The 12,336-nt window shown below is 32.8% G+C and overlaps 1 long non-coding RNA gene across 1 annotated transcript; it reads left to right on the forward strand.

Moving 5' to 3' along the window:
• The first annotated feature begins 294 nt into the window (after positions 1–294).
• Positions 295–8,589, forward strand: LOC128214714 (uncharacterized). The gene is made up of 4 exons (XR_008257965.1): positions 295–346; positions 5,953–6,063; positions 6,667–6,825; positions 8,539–8,589. It is a non-coding gene; the product is annotated as an uncharacterized LOC128214714 (long non-coding RNA).
• Positions 8,590–12,336: the final 3,747 nt, after the last annotated feature.

The raw sequence follows: 12,336 nt of genomic DNA on the forward strand, positions 1-12,336 counted from the left end.
TTTCTATTAATAGCTACACAAAATGAAGAAATTTTGCAAAAATTAGCTATGTATTTGTATTATGCAGAAAAAATTAAAGACAGTGTATCAATAGTTGATTAACATGTATGATGCCATACTAACAACTAATATTTTGTGAATTCTGTGCTTGGTCAACTCCACGTTGTTTATATGTTTCTATGTATGCATATCTGTATATGGGCCGGAGGCCTTCATACAATAAATATTTGAATTTGAATTTAGGCTATTTTCTATCATCACGTGGTACGGCGGGCAACCTTCACCTTACATCTCCAGCTATATGAGTGAAATGGCCGCTGCTGCTGTTGAATGTACCTGAAATCTGGTACTGTTTACTCTATTTAGGAAGCGAATGGAAAAAATCTTCTCTCCTCTGTTTTCACGTTTTAGTTGTTATAAAATAACAAATAAAATGAATCAACATGACATCTGTTAAACGCGATTATTTTTCTAACATGTTCCTTAATATTACACATTTTCGCGACAACGTTTATGATTTTTTGTCAATATTTCATCCACAGTTAAAACAACGATGGGCGTTAATGTAAACTTTATAATATTTTAACTTCATAATGTTGGATTGTACTTGTTAAGGGACCTCTTATTCGCCCGTTCCAATTATTGCTCACCCTGCCATTTAATGTAGATATTCATTTGTTTCAAATCAAATCATCAAATTTTATTTTCAGTCGGTATGACGTAACAGAGAAAACATTAGCTATGAATAGCTATTGACCGACTACATATATATATTATATTATATACAAGCATATATCTATATAAAATATTTAAGTATTAAAGATTGTTTGATGCAAACACACATTAAAAACACTTCCAAAAAGGTAATATATAACGTGTTGCTGAAGTTCTTTAGCTAATATTCTGAGAGTCAAACAAGGTGTTCAAATGAAGTATAAAATTGGCAAGAAGCAGCTTGCCAGTGAAACCAGCCAATAGATACCCGACTGAATGATCAGCACCAACATAATATGGGGCTTATGCACCAGTCAATTGTAACTACGCCCCCCCCTTCCAAGGTCCAGGGGTCTGCAGGGGAAATTGGCCGTGTTCTTACCTTCCAGGTGGCCAGGTGAATGTGGTGTCTTTGCACCAAAAATAGCAGGAAATGGGCCTTATGTGGGGTGCGGGGGCATTTGGCGGGGATTTTTCCAGCAGATTGATTCTGCAGGGTGGGGATTTTACCAGGGGGGGGGGGGGGGCGTAGTTACAATTGTCTAGTGCATTATCAGTTGCTCATTGATATCCACCATGACTTCTTACAATTCACTCTATTATCAACAGTAGTGCACTGCTTGGAGAGCAGAATCTGGTGGGAAGCAATAGCCTGCATTGCCATTTTCGCTTTTCAGTTATATTTTTCCTACAGATTGTTATTGTTATTTCGTAAAATGTGTAATTTTGCATGAAATGTTAAACAAAATATTAAAAGAACCATTCCGAATTTGTGATGGGTGTTTCAACGCTTCAAATACACAAAAAACGTCATTTTGGTGTTTACGTAGAAAATGCCGGATACCTAATTGAATGCCCATTTTAGCGCCCCAATTTGGAGCCAGTTTTATTCATAAATATTAAAAATAAACAATCGTATCACATAGTGATGAAACAATTATCGAGTACAATGGATGAATCGTCGCTGACAATGCTACGTCGGCGACAATCGATAGTACTTGTCCAAAATCGATGTCGCTAATGTTACTTCCAGTAACTAGTCTACATATTATTTTTTTGTTGGCAAATGTCGAGTAAAGGTCTTTTTTTCTTTCCAGTAAATTCACATTGAGTTCATTATAACAAGGCATGTCACTCTCTTTCACAAATGCCGTGAATGTAAACACTTTAATTCACTTAAAACCGTATAAACTCTCCCAAATTTCTAATTGTTTACATATTTCATAAAACCTTCTTCAATAACCTGTCTCTATGGTGTATTGGGTCCGGTCTTACCTGCAAATACCGGGGGCCCCGGCTTGATGCCTTCTGTTTTCGAAACCTTTTTTGGTATTGTTTGTAATTAACTAATTTACTTTTTTGTGAAAGTTTCATGAAATTAAGATATTCCAATAGAAATGTTGAATATTTTATGTTTGTTATACATGTGTATGTATTGATTTTAAATAAGAGTGTCACTGCTGTTTAACCAGTCAAAATACAGACATGTTCTGAAAACAAATACTAAAAACAACAACATCTGAATTGAAATTGACCTTTATAGTAGCAAACATTTCAACCCTCCAAATGTACTAATTGTTTAATGTAACCATACATATTTGATGTAATCAAAACAGGAAATATCATTACAAGCACATGGTATCAGGTTTACTCCCACCTCAGATAGATATATCTAAAATTTTGGACATGCTGGAAATTCTTTTCTAGCACATCGGATAGACATTTCCGGTGAATTCAGCCGTGCTGGAAAACTCCATCTGGCATCCCCCCATGCCAGATGAGTCACGCGCTGTGACGTAATACTTTTAATTTCTTTTATTTTACATTTAATATAACCATAATTATGAGATTTCAATAGATGAGTTCCATAACTATTAACTTTACAAAAACACACCTTCAAAACAAAACAAAATAACCCTTAAAAGACGTGATACTGAATGAACTTCTTGACGTATGCAGTGAATAAATATTAATGCGCGTCACGAGGTCAGCTGACATCATCGCACATGCTGTTTGGTGAAATTTACTGCGCTTTTCTATGCATTTTTCAGAAAAAAAGTGTAATTCAAGGTATGCTAGAAAAAATATCTATCATGTGTGTCCGTCTGGATGGAAAAATCCGACCCTCGGACACGCTGCGTAGCCGGTAACTCGGCAAGCCTCGTTACCTGGCAACGCAGGTGCCCTCAGGTTGGATTTTTCGATCCAGAACGAAAACACATGACAGATATTATAAATGTTGCCTATGGACAAAGATAAAACGGGCAAAGATAAAACAAAGACCCGTATCGAACTGAAATTGTAATCACACAATTACCTGCCTTGTTGTAGACCGTCATCTGTACCGTCATGGAAACCTTGTCCTGCGGCAATATTTAAAATCCTAATTAATTAATTTCTCGCTTCAAATAGCACCATTAAAAAGTGTTCATGCTCCATTCAAGAAATGATGCTGCACTTTCCTCAGAACTATTTAAAAAAACAATTTGACTATTTACATAATTCGAATCACTGCATGCATGTCCATGACAACCACGATTTATCACATATCTATATGCACATTATTTACACTTTGACTGAAGAGTTCCAGCGTAAAAAATACATTTTAACATTATTTTGTTAAACTGTGGTGGGAGAAGAAGCATCTTCCATAGCCGCTCGTGTAAGATAGGTTTGTCCCAGCCCTCGCGCATGGTGTTCTGCGGAAAAGAGGTTTACTGTTACACCCTACGCTTGGTTGGGGATGAACCTATCTTACACTTTCGGCCATGGAAGATACTTATAATCAGTAAAATATTCAGGCTATCTTGTTATAATTTTATATCACCCTTATGTTTAAAGTGTTAAATCCGAAGCATACATGTATATACAATTGGTTTTTAGTTTGATTATACATGTATACTTTAAGGGAATAAACAACTCGGTTTACAAGAAATGTTAGAAATTAAGATAAAAGATCTAATACAGTATAACTAAAGGTCAAAAATACATGCATGTTTAGATAAGAAAATATCAGATTTTTTCCATGTATTTGAATCTTGACATAAATGAAAGTATAAAACATAAATTGATTATAACGATGATCATTAGTAACAGTTTTGTTGCTTGCATAACATTTAATTTAATTTGGATATTAATACATTTCAAAGAAACAATATATATAAAAATTATATAAAACAAGTAATGCTTCATAGAGGAAAGAAGAAAAAACAGTGGAATGCATTGAATTTTGACATTTTTTTCTAAAGAATTGTTTTGTTTGTTAAATTTCAAAAGGAATATTAACAAACTCTTTGTATACCTCAATTTTAAGTTTAAAATAGAGACTGAGACTGACTATCTATTGTAACAAAATTTTGATGTTATTGAGTAAGAAAATCATTTAACATTTACACATGAAATTAGTTTGTCCTAAAAATAATGTTCCATTCAATAAATAATAATGACGTCATTTCATGCTATACTTGCTGTATTGTTATTTGTTATCTCATTCCTTGCTGTATTTATGAAATTGCAAAGTATAACTACTGTACTACAGTACCATATTCCTATCGACTGTTTCTGCATGCTTGTCAGAGGGCCCGTACTAAGGGGTAACTTGACATATTGCTTTTGACGTGGTGTAATTTGGTAAACACATAAATAAGCAATTTCAGAAATCACGAAATTCAACCAGGTTGGGCCACATACAGTCAAATACAGTCATGTATCTTTTTTCACAAGGCTACACTCAAACATTTCATATTCTCAGCGAGTGTGATATTTAAAAGACAGGGTCAGACTGGTTGTTAGAATCTGTAATTCATTCTGCTCTTTATAATATTTTAAAGAAATACAGTTTCTAGTACAAGTATAATAATTTACAGACTGATTGACTTTTAAAGTTTATAGATACTTAAAACAAGTTTATGACGTCATCCATTGTTCTTTTTGTACTCTATATGGGTTTTGAGACTGCATTCCATACTTTTTTTTTCTACTAACTGTCCAATATTTGAAAAATTGTCTACCGGTATGCAATATTTGTGTAATGGACAGACAGTAGAAATAGTAGTATGGTCTGATTAACATACCGTAGAATCAAGACAATTGCATTTACACATTGTTTTCTTGTGAATGCTATCAAAATCGTTTAAAACTATTTACTTGCAGTACCATCCCAAAATGAGTCTAGAGGTATACAGAAGTAAGCTTTCAGAATTTATAGATATAAAAAGCAAATTTATCATGCAGGAGTAAACCGAAGGTGATAGTTGCTCCAGGAAATTAAGTGAGTTTATTGTTGTTAACATTACATAGATGTTGATTTTTAAATGGCCAGATTTAGGTGATAGACCAGTTGCTTTATTGGATATGTTTCTGAACAGAATAACATATTACCGCTGTAAACACGGGTGTACCATTTATCCATAACCTCAACAAATTAATTTTGAAATCTGACAGACAAGCAAATCCATGATTTAGTTCATCTGTTCTTGCTGTTGTAAGGTTGTAGGAATATTAATCAGGAAATACCTTTGTATGTAAAAGTGCTTTCATTTATTAATACCTCAATCAGTCATCTAAAGGTTTGTTTTATGTATGTAATTTTCATTATTTTACCAGTGAAATACTTTGTGAAAATATATGTTGTTTCCCAATGAAAAGCATAATATATTATTACAATTTACTGATAGAGCACCCAACCCAAATGTTTCGAAACCTCTATTTCCCTTACAGCAGGAGTAACATAATCGCACAATTTTAGTTTTGCTATAATTTGTGTTATGTTTTATGTGATAATGTCAAGAGTTTTTTGGACATAGAAAGGAAATTATAAACTTCATTTTATTTAGTAAAATTGAGATTAACTAAGACATTTCATAGTCACTTGATGAGAATGAAATTTCTGCTTTGGTTTCATATATGACCTGTAAAATATTTATTTTAGTAACATTTAACCTAAAAGTATTTATTTCATTCTTCAGATTTATCAAAGGAGCCATTCATATAAATCCTTCATGTAGTAAAAGTAACTAAAAATTAATGCAGTTTAACAATGTCAGACAATCTGAAAAAGATTTTTTACAGGTCATATGACACCAAAAGGAGTCGATGCCCATCAAGTGACTGTGATAAATTAGGCTTGATGAAATAAGCTGCCTAAGCCTGTTACTCTTAAAAATATTTGAGAAAATAGGGCCATCTGAGGCTGCAGATTATGTGCATAAAAACCCATATCCTATTGTATAATTTCAGTTACACACCACCTATGTAGAGGAGAATACAGTTAAGCTGTAGCTGATTGATCACAAGCTTTCCACTCTGCCAGCCATCTAGACAATGAGTACTAAGTGTCAAGTGAAATCGGTATGTGATGTCAATGACTATACAATTCTGATCATCGAAATTAGAGAATTTAAAAAAGCTTCCAGAATGGGGAAAAAACAGTTATTTAGCACGCATGTTTCTCAAAAAAATAAGTGCTCATTGTGTCTTATTGATATCTGTACATGTACATCCAATAACACTAGTGCAACTAAACTACTGTTTTGTGAAATACAAAGCAAACGTTTGGTACAAGTAGTATCAATGTTAGACCTACAACATTACTTCTCCCTTTATCACTGACACAATTATTAACTTTTATTAGAGTCACTTATTATTATCAAACTTTATTATATCCCTTGCAGAGGCTCATAGAGATTCATAAGTGAAGTCAAGGTTTCACTGCTTCATTTGGATGCTTTGCTTTTTTTTAATTTTATCCTTCTCTAAATTATTAATCAATTGTCCGTGTTTACAATGCACAATTTCAAAAACATCATTTTTGTAATGTTGTTAACTTGTTACATAAGCATACAAATTGGAGCATTTTTCATAAACAATGTAATTAGCTGCCATTTTTTTAAAGTTTCATGCATATAAAGCTACTGCTAAAAATGTTTCGTTTTTGTCTTCTCATCTCCCTAGATCATCATCACACTTGATGAACATTTCCCATGTTTCCACGAGGCCAAGTGCATTGAAGTCTTAAGTGGTAACAAAACCCCAATAGAATGAACAGCATAAGAGTGATGTCAGTGTCTGAGCTGAAGCAACTGTAGACACACATTCTAGTGATAAAGAAAGGTTTGTCAAAGGATATGCATGCATCTTACACTCTGAAACTAGCAGATCCTGATCATATTGCCTTCAATGAAATATCTGATGGAAAAGAAACATTTGACAGGTCATGTGAAGGTATTTTATTGTAAGGGTATTATCATTTTCTAACGTCATATATGCCATAATTCTGGAAGGGTTCCTGGCAACTTTTGCTCTGAAAACAGGGGGAATTTTATTGTTTATCAATAATTAGTGTTATGGGAGCATTTAAAGGTGTGCTCTTATTTTAAAAAAAACACTAATGAGATATATGCTGTTCAGAAATGTATCGTACAATATAGATATTTTGGGGTAATTCACAACCAACATGTATCGTATAACATATCTATTTTTAGCTCGACTATTCGAGGAATAAGGAGAGCTATACTACTCACCTTGGCGTCGGCGTTGGTGTCACACCTTGGTTAAGGTTTTGCGTGCTAGCACACAAAGGTTATATCTTAGCAACTACTTGAGGTATTGCAATGAGTCTTCATACAATGGTACTCAACCATCCAGCCTACTTAATTTACCAAGTTAGATAGCTCTAGTTTGCATTTAATGCAAATAATTGCCCTTTATTATTCGACATAGAAATTCTGGTTAAGGTTTTGCATGTAACCACATTTCAGTCAATATCTCAGCAAATATATAATGTATTGCATTGAAACTTTACTCACATGCTCCCAACCATTTAACCTTCTTAGTTAATCAAGTAAGATAACTCTTTCTTTAAAATGATATAATTTTTTACCCTTTATTATGCGACTTAGAAATTCTGGTTAAGGTCTTGCATGCTAGCACACAAAGGATAATATCTCAGCAACTACTTGATGTATTGCATTGAGACTTTATACAATGGTATTCAACCACCTTACCTACTTAAATAACCAAGTTAGATAACTGTGTTTTGCAAATAATGGCCCTTTATTATTAGACATTTATGTTAATATCTCAGCACATCATGTATTGCATTTAAATCTAATCTAACAGTGATCCATGCATGTTTCGCCAAAACTTTTTAATCCTTACACTGAAAAGCGGCGGAATAGTCGAGTGCGCTATCTCTGTGACATATATGTATTATATTCGATCTAACCACCAATTACATGTCTGTTTGTTAAACTTCAAAGTAATGTTTTAGGACTTAAGGTATAGGACTGTAACCTTAAAAATTAGCTGCTATTTTTCTAAAGATGTTTATGTCTTCAACATATTTTCAGGGGTTTTATAGTAATATTTTATTTTTCAGTAATAGCTTTGCAATAATCCTGTTCGAAATTATTTTTCATTTTATTTTTAGAGCAGCATGGGGGATTTTTATGCTTATAGTATGATTGATTTTAACTCCAAAATTTAACATATTGTCGTAGCCCTGTTGTTTTTTTACCTCAGCCTTGGGTAAAAAATTATTAAATATAATGCTGCTTACAATTGAACTTGAATTCAACAAAGCCATAATCATTCAAAGCTTTTAAACTTTAAAATTCTTTGTTCATTTGTTGTTTAAGTAGTATTGATATTAAACCCTTGCTGAAGTATGTCTTCACTTTTGCCTGCAAATATTGTTGAAGTATTTGGACATATACAACAATGACCAAAGCAGTATCATATGATTCTGGTTTTAATTCAGTTGGGTTTTACCCTTTAGGCCTAGCATAAGCAGTACTGTTGTTTTATTCTTATTTCATGTTTCAGGTGATATCCGTTAAAGATCCATTGATGTTGATGAAGTACTTTTGATGGGTATTGTAGCAGTGTGGTTTCATTGAGATAATGTAATTTGGAAAGTAGTCTTGAGGAATAATTATCCATTTTGTGACACTTCTCAGTCAGAGTTCATGCAGATTGTGATGTAGTTCACACTTTTGGTTCTTCTAAACTTTGCTTGCAGTATTGTGATGGTTCTCTCCTGAACATCCACTCTTTGTGCTACCTGGAATAGAAAATGAAATTGGATTATTTAATCTAAAGATATTTCAGCAAATCTTTACCTCTTATTGCTTATAACATGTACAGTGAGCTAAAATTTACCTTGAAATGGGAAATTCATGTCAGCACTATACGGTCTGCGATTTTTTTATAATGGACCCATTTAATGGTTTGGAATGGTGACTTAAAATTGGCTTTAAAATTTTATTTGTATAAGTAATTTGCAACGTAACCTACCTTGGTTTTAGCTTTTCTGCTTCAGAGTACAATTAATAGCTAAAGGATTTCACAAAATTAGTTAGTAGATATTGATGTTGTTCTAAAATAACCACATCAAAAAGATTACAATTATTCAATTGAAAACAAAGAAATGGCAGCGATATTAAAACTGAGTACTGAATAAGTGTTGGAACAATGTTCGTGTATAAAGCCACATTAAATAAGGACAAACGGACTGGAAACAAGAGGCTGATAACAATGTCATATGAAATCAATTCTAAAACATTTTTGTCAATTTTTTGCCATTAGTAAATTAGCTAAAAGTAAGCAATCAGTGGGTGTTAAAATTCATGAGCAGTATATCAGTGAAGAAAGTATTGATTACATAATTGTCTGTTGTACACAAAATAATTAATATGAGTCCTGATCAAACTACTTTGCAGGCTATACTATTGTTGAAGGAAAACTATATCTTCATCATAAAGATTTAAACGTTAGATGATTTAGTGCCAATCTAATCACAGTGCAATACTTATCAGTGTGTGTATACCACATGATAAATTACGTCATATATGCTACGTCCGAAGGCAACATTTTGTTTAAAATGAAGACTTAAAGCAAATATAACTTTTCTTTTACTACACCAATTTAAATGAAACCAAGGGCAGTCTATGCCGCTTAAATAGCCCTGCCTTCCTTTTATTAGTGAAGTTTGATAAGGTGTTTAGTTTCATCTAACACTTCGACAAACAGGTTTCCAAAATAATGTTTTGACAGTGCTCCGTCAGACGGCCGTATTGTGAAAAAGTTTGTCGGAAGTATTTTAACTAAACTCTCAATTGAACTCTGGTAAAAGACAGAAGGAGGTGCTCCTTAAACGGCGTAGACTGCGCTATGTTTCATTTAAATGGTGAATGAATATGAAAGTTATCTTTGTCTTTGTTTAAAGTCTTCATCTGAAGCAAAATATTGCCTTCCGGTGTAACATTTATGACACAGTTTATCATGTGGTATACACACACTGATTATGTAGATGATAGTGTCACATATAATATTGAACCAGTGAGCCTGATTTAAATTGTTTTATTATTGGTATAAGGTTTTTGGTGGTTTGTACAGATTCACCAATGATGTTTACCTGCTTAATGATGTGACATTGGCTTTCAAGGTTTATGAAGAACTACAATGAATTGTCACTCTTTATTCTTTTAAGTGTAAGATTACAGCAAATTTCGCATTGTGAACACCAAAAGCAACATATTTACTTGGTTCACTTGTGATATATAGGATTTGGCAGTCTATCTGTGAAATATATTGCCATCTCTCACTGAAACAAACAATTACCCTGTATTTATATCATTAACGGTTATGCCATCATGCATTAACACCATTTTAGTTTTTTAAACATAACTGTTGTTGAAAGTATGCAAACTAAACGTTTAACTTGTTAAATTTTATTGATTTTAAGCTTAAATTTAAAAAAATTAAATTAAATGCTCACTTTTATTAATTTAAAGAAACTTCTTTCATGAACTCTGCATTGCATAAGCAGTCATGTAATATCCTCTTTGATATAACCTTACATAATGTTATTCACAATTTAACTGGACAATTTGTTTGAATAATTGCATTGTAATCCACCTTCAGTATGCCATGATGAGACAGTCATCCACCTGCAGTCTGCCATGAGATGGTCGTCCACCTGCAGTCTGCCATGAGATGACCATCCACCTGCAGTCTGCCACGAGATGGTTATTCACCTGCAGTATGCCATGAGATGGCTATCCACCTGCAGTCTTCCATGAGATGGCCATCCACCTGCAGTCTGCCATGATATGGTCATGCACATGCAGTCTGCCATGAGATGGACATCCACCTGCAGTCTGCCATGAGATGGGCATCCACCTGTATTCTTATCAGATGGTCAGCCACCTGTACTCTGCCATAAGATGCTCATCCACCTGCAGCCTTGTATGAGATGGTCATCAACCTGCAGACTGCCATGAGATGGTCATGCTAGCTCTTTGAAAATTAGCTATTGACTCATATCAGTGTACAAGTTACATAAAACCTGTTGGCATGTTTAGACATTCACTGGTCTTTAAAACTCATTCATACATTTGTATGGCAATAAGACGGCTGTATGGTACAGACTGACCTGGTCCATGGCCTTAGATGCATCAGAGACTTTTTTTGGAGACCTTGATGATTCCTTAGGCTTGTATTAATTCGATTTTGCTATACATTCATTATGTTTTTAAATCATTGATTGAAATTTTAAGAAGTTTGATACAAGAAGCCTGTTAGATGGTACAGTTTATTTTGAAGTGATATGGTTATTGATTTTTCATTTGGAAGATACAAAAGTATGGGAGTAAACTGTCACTGGTTAAGATGCTTTCATGTATAATTTTCATATGTAACAGCTTTCTTAAGTACAACTGTTTGGAATAAGAAATCTATGCTGGTCAACAAGTTAGTATTGTCTTGAATTAAATGTATATTTAAATAGGTTTTTTTTCTAGTCAAATTTTGCTATGGATCAAATAAGGCTACTACTTATATCCCCTCATATGCTGTTCAACTGTGAAGAAATCATAAACTTGTAATATGGATACAGATACAAATACAATTCTTATTTTTGCATTCAAAACAAATTATTACAAAATATTTTTTTGACGAAATTAACCAATTATGTTGATCAAGTTCATTAAGATAGCAATGGACATAATTCCCGTAAGAAATTAAACAATAATTACTAAGTATAAAACTCCAATATCATCTTTATTTTTGTCTTGTTTTTATCTGACTATTTCCAGAATTTTTTATTTGTTGTATCATGAACTTTTCATATTTACATTGGCATCATTTTAAAAGTTGTTTAATGGGTACAACATTTTACATATGAACCCATGAAATGTTGTATTGATAATGTATTAGACAGTATATAAGTTATACAATAATAAAATATGATATTAAGCAATATTTGAGTAGTTAAATTTATACCATAGTGCCACCATGTTTTCATACAGATTTTTATACTAGATTGTAAAAAAATCACATTCTTCAAATAATGTCATTGATAATTATATTCTTTTTATATACAACTAGCTTTATTACTTGATGTGACATCCTAAATGAATAGTATTTGATATGTGCATGTAATATAGCGACATTGTATGTATTTAGTCATTAGAATAATCATAGTTATGATATAAATAAAATATCAAATATATATGTGGTCATTCAATTTGATGTTTTCGAAAAAAGTCATACTAGTGGATTTAATTTGTATGGTAAGGTACTTAGCATTCTGTTTCTTGAATGTTTATCATTGAATGATTG

The sequence above is a fragment of the Mya arenaria genome, chromosome 13 (assembly GCF_026914265.1).
Source record: "Mya arenaria isolate MELC-2E11 chromosome 13, ASM2691426v1".
NCBI classification, from domain to species: Eukaryota; Metazoa; Mollusca; class Bivalvia; order Myida; family Myidae; genus Mya; species Mya arenaria.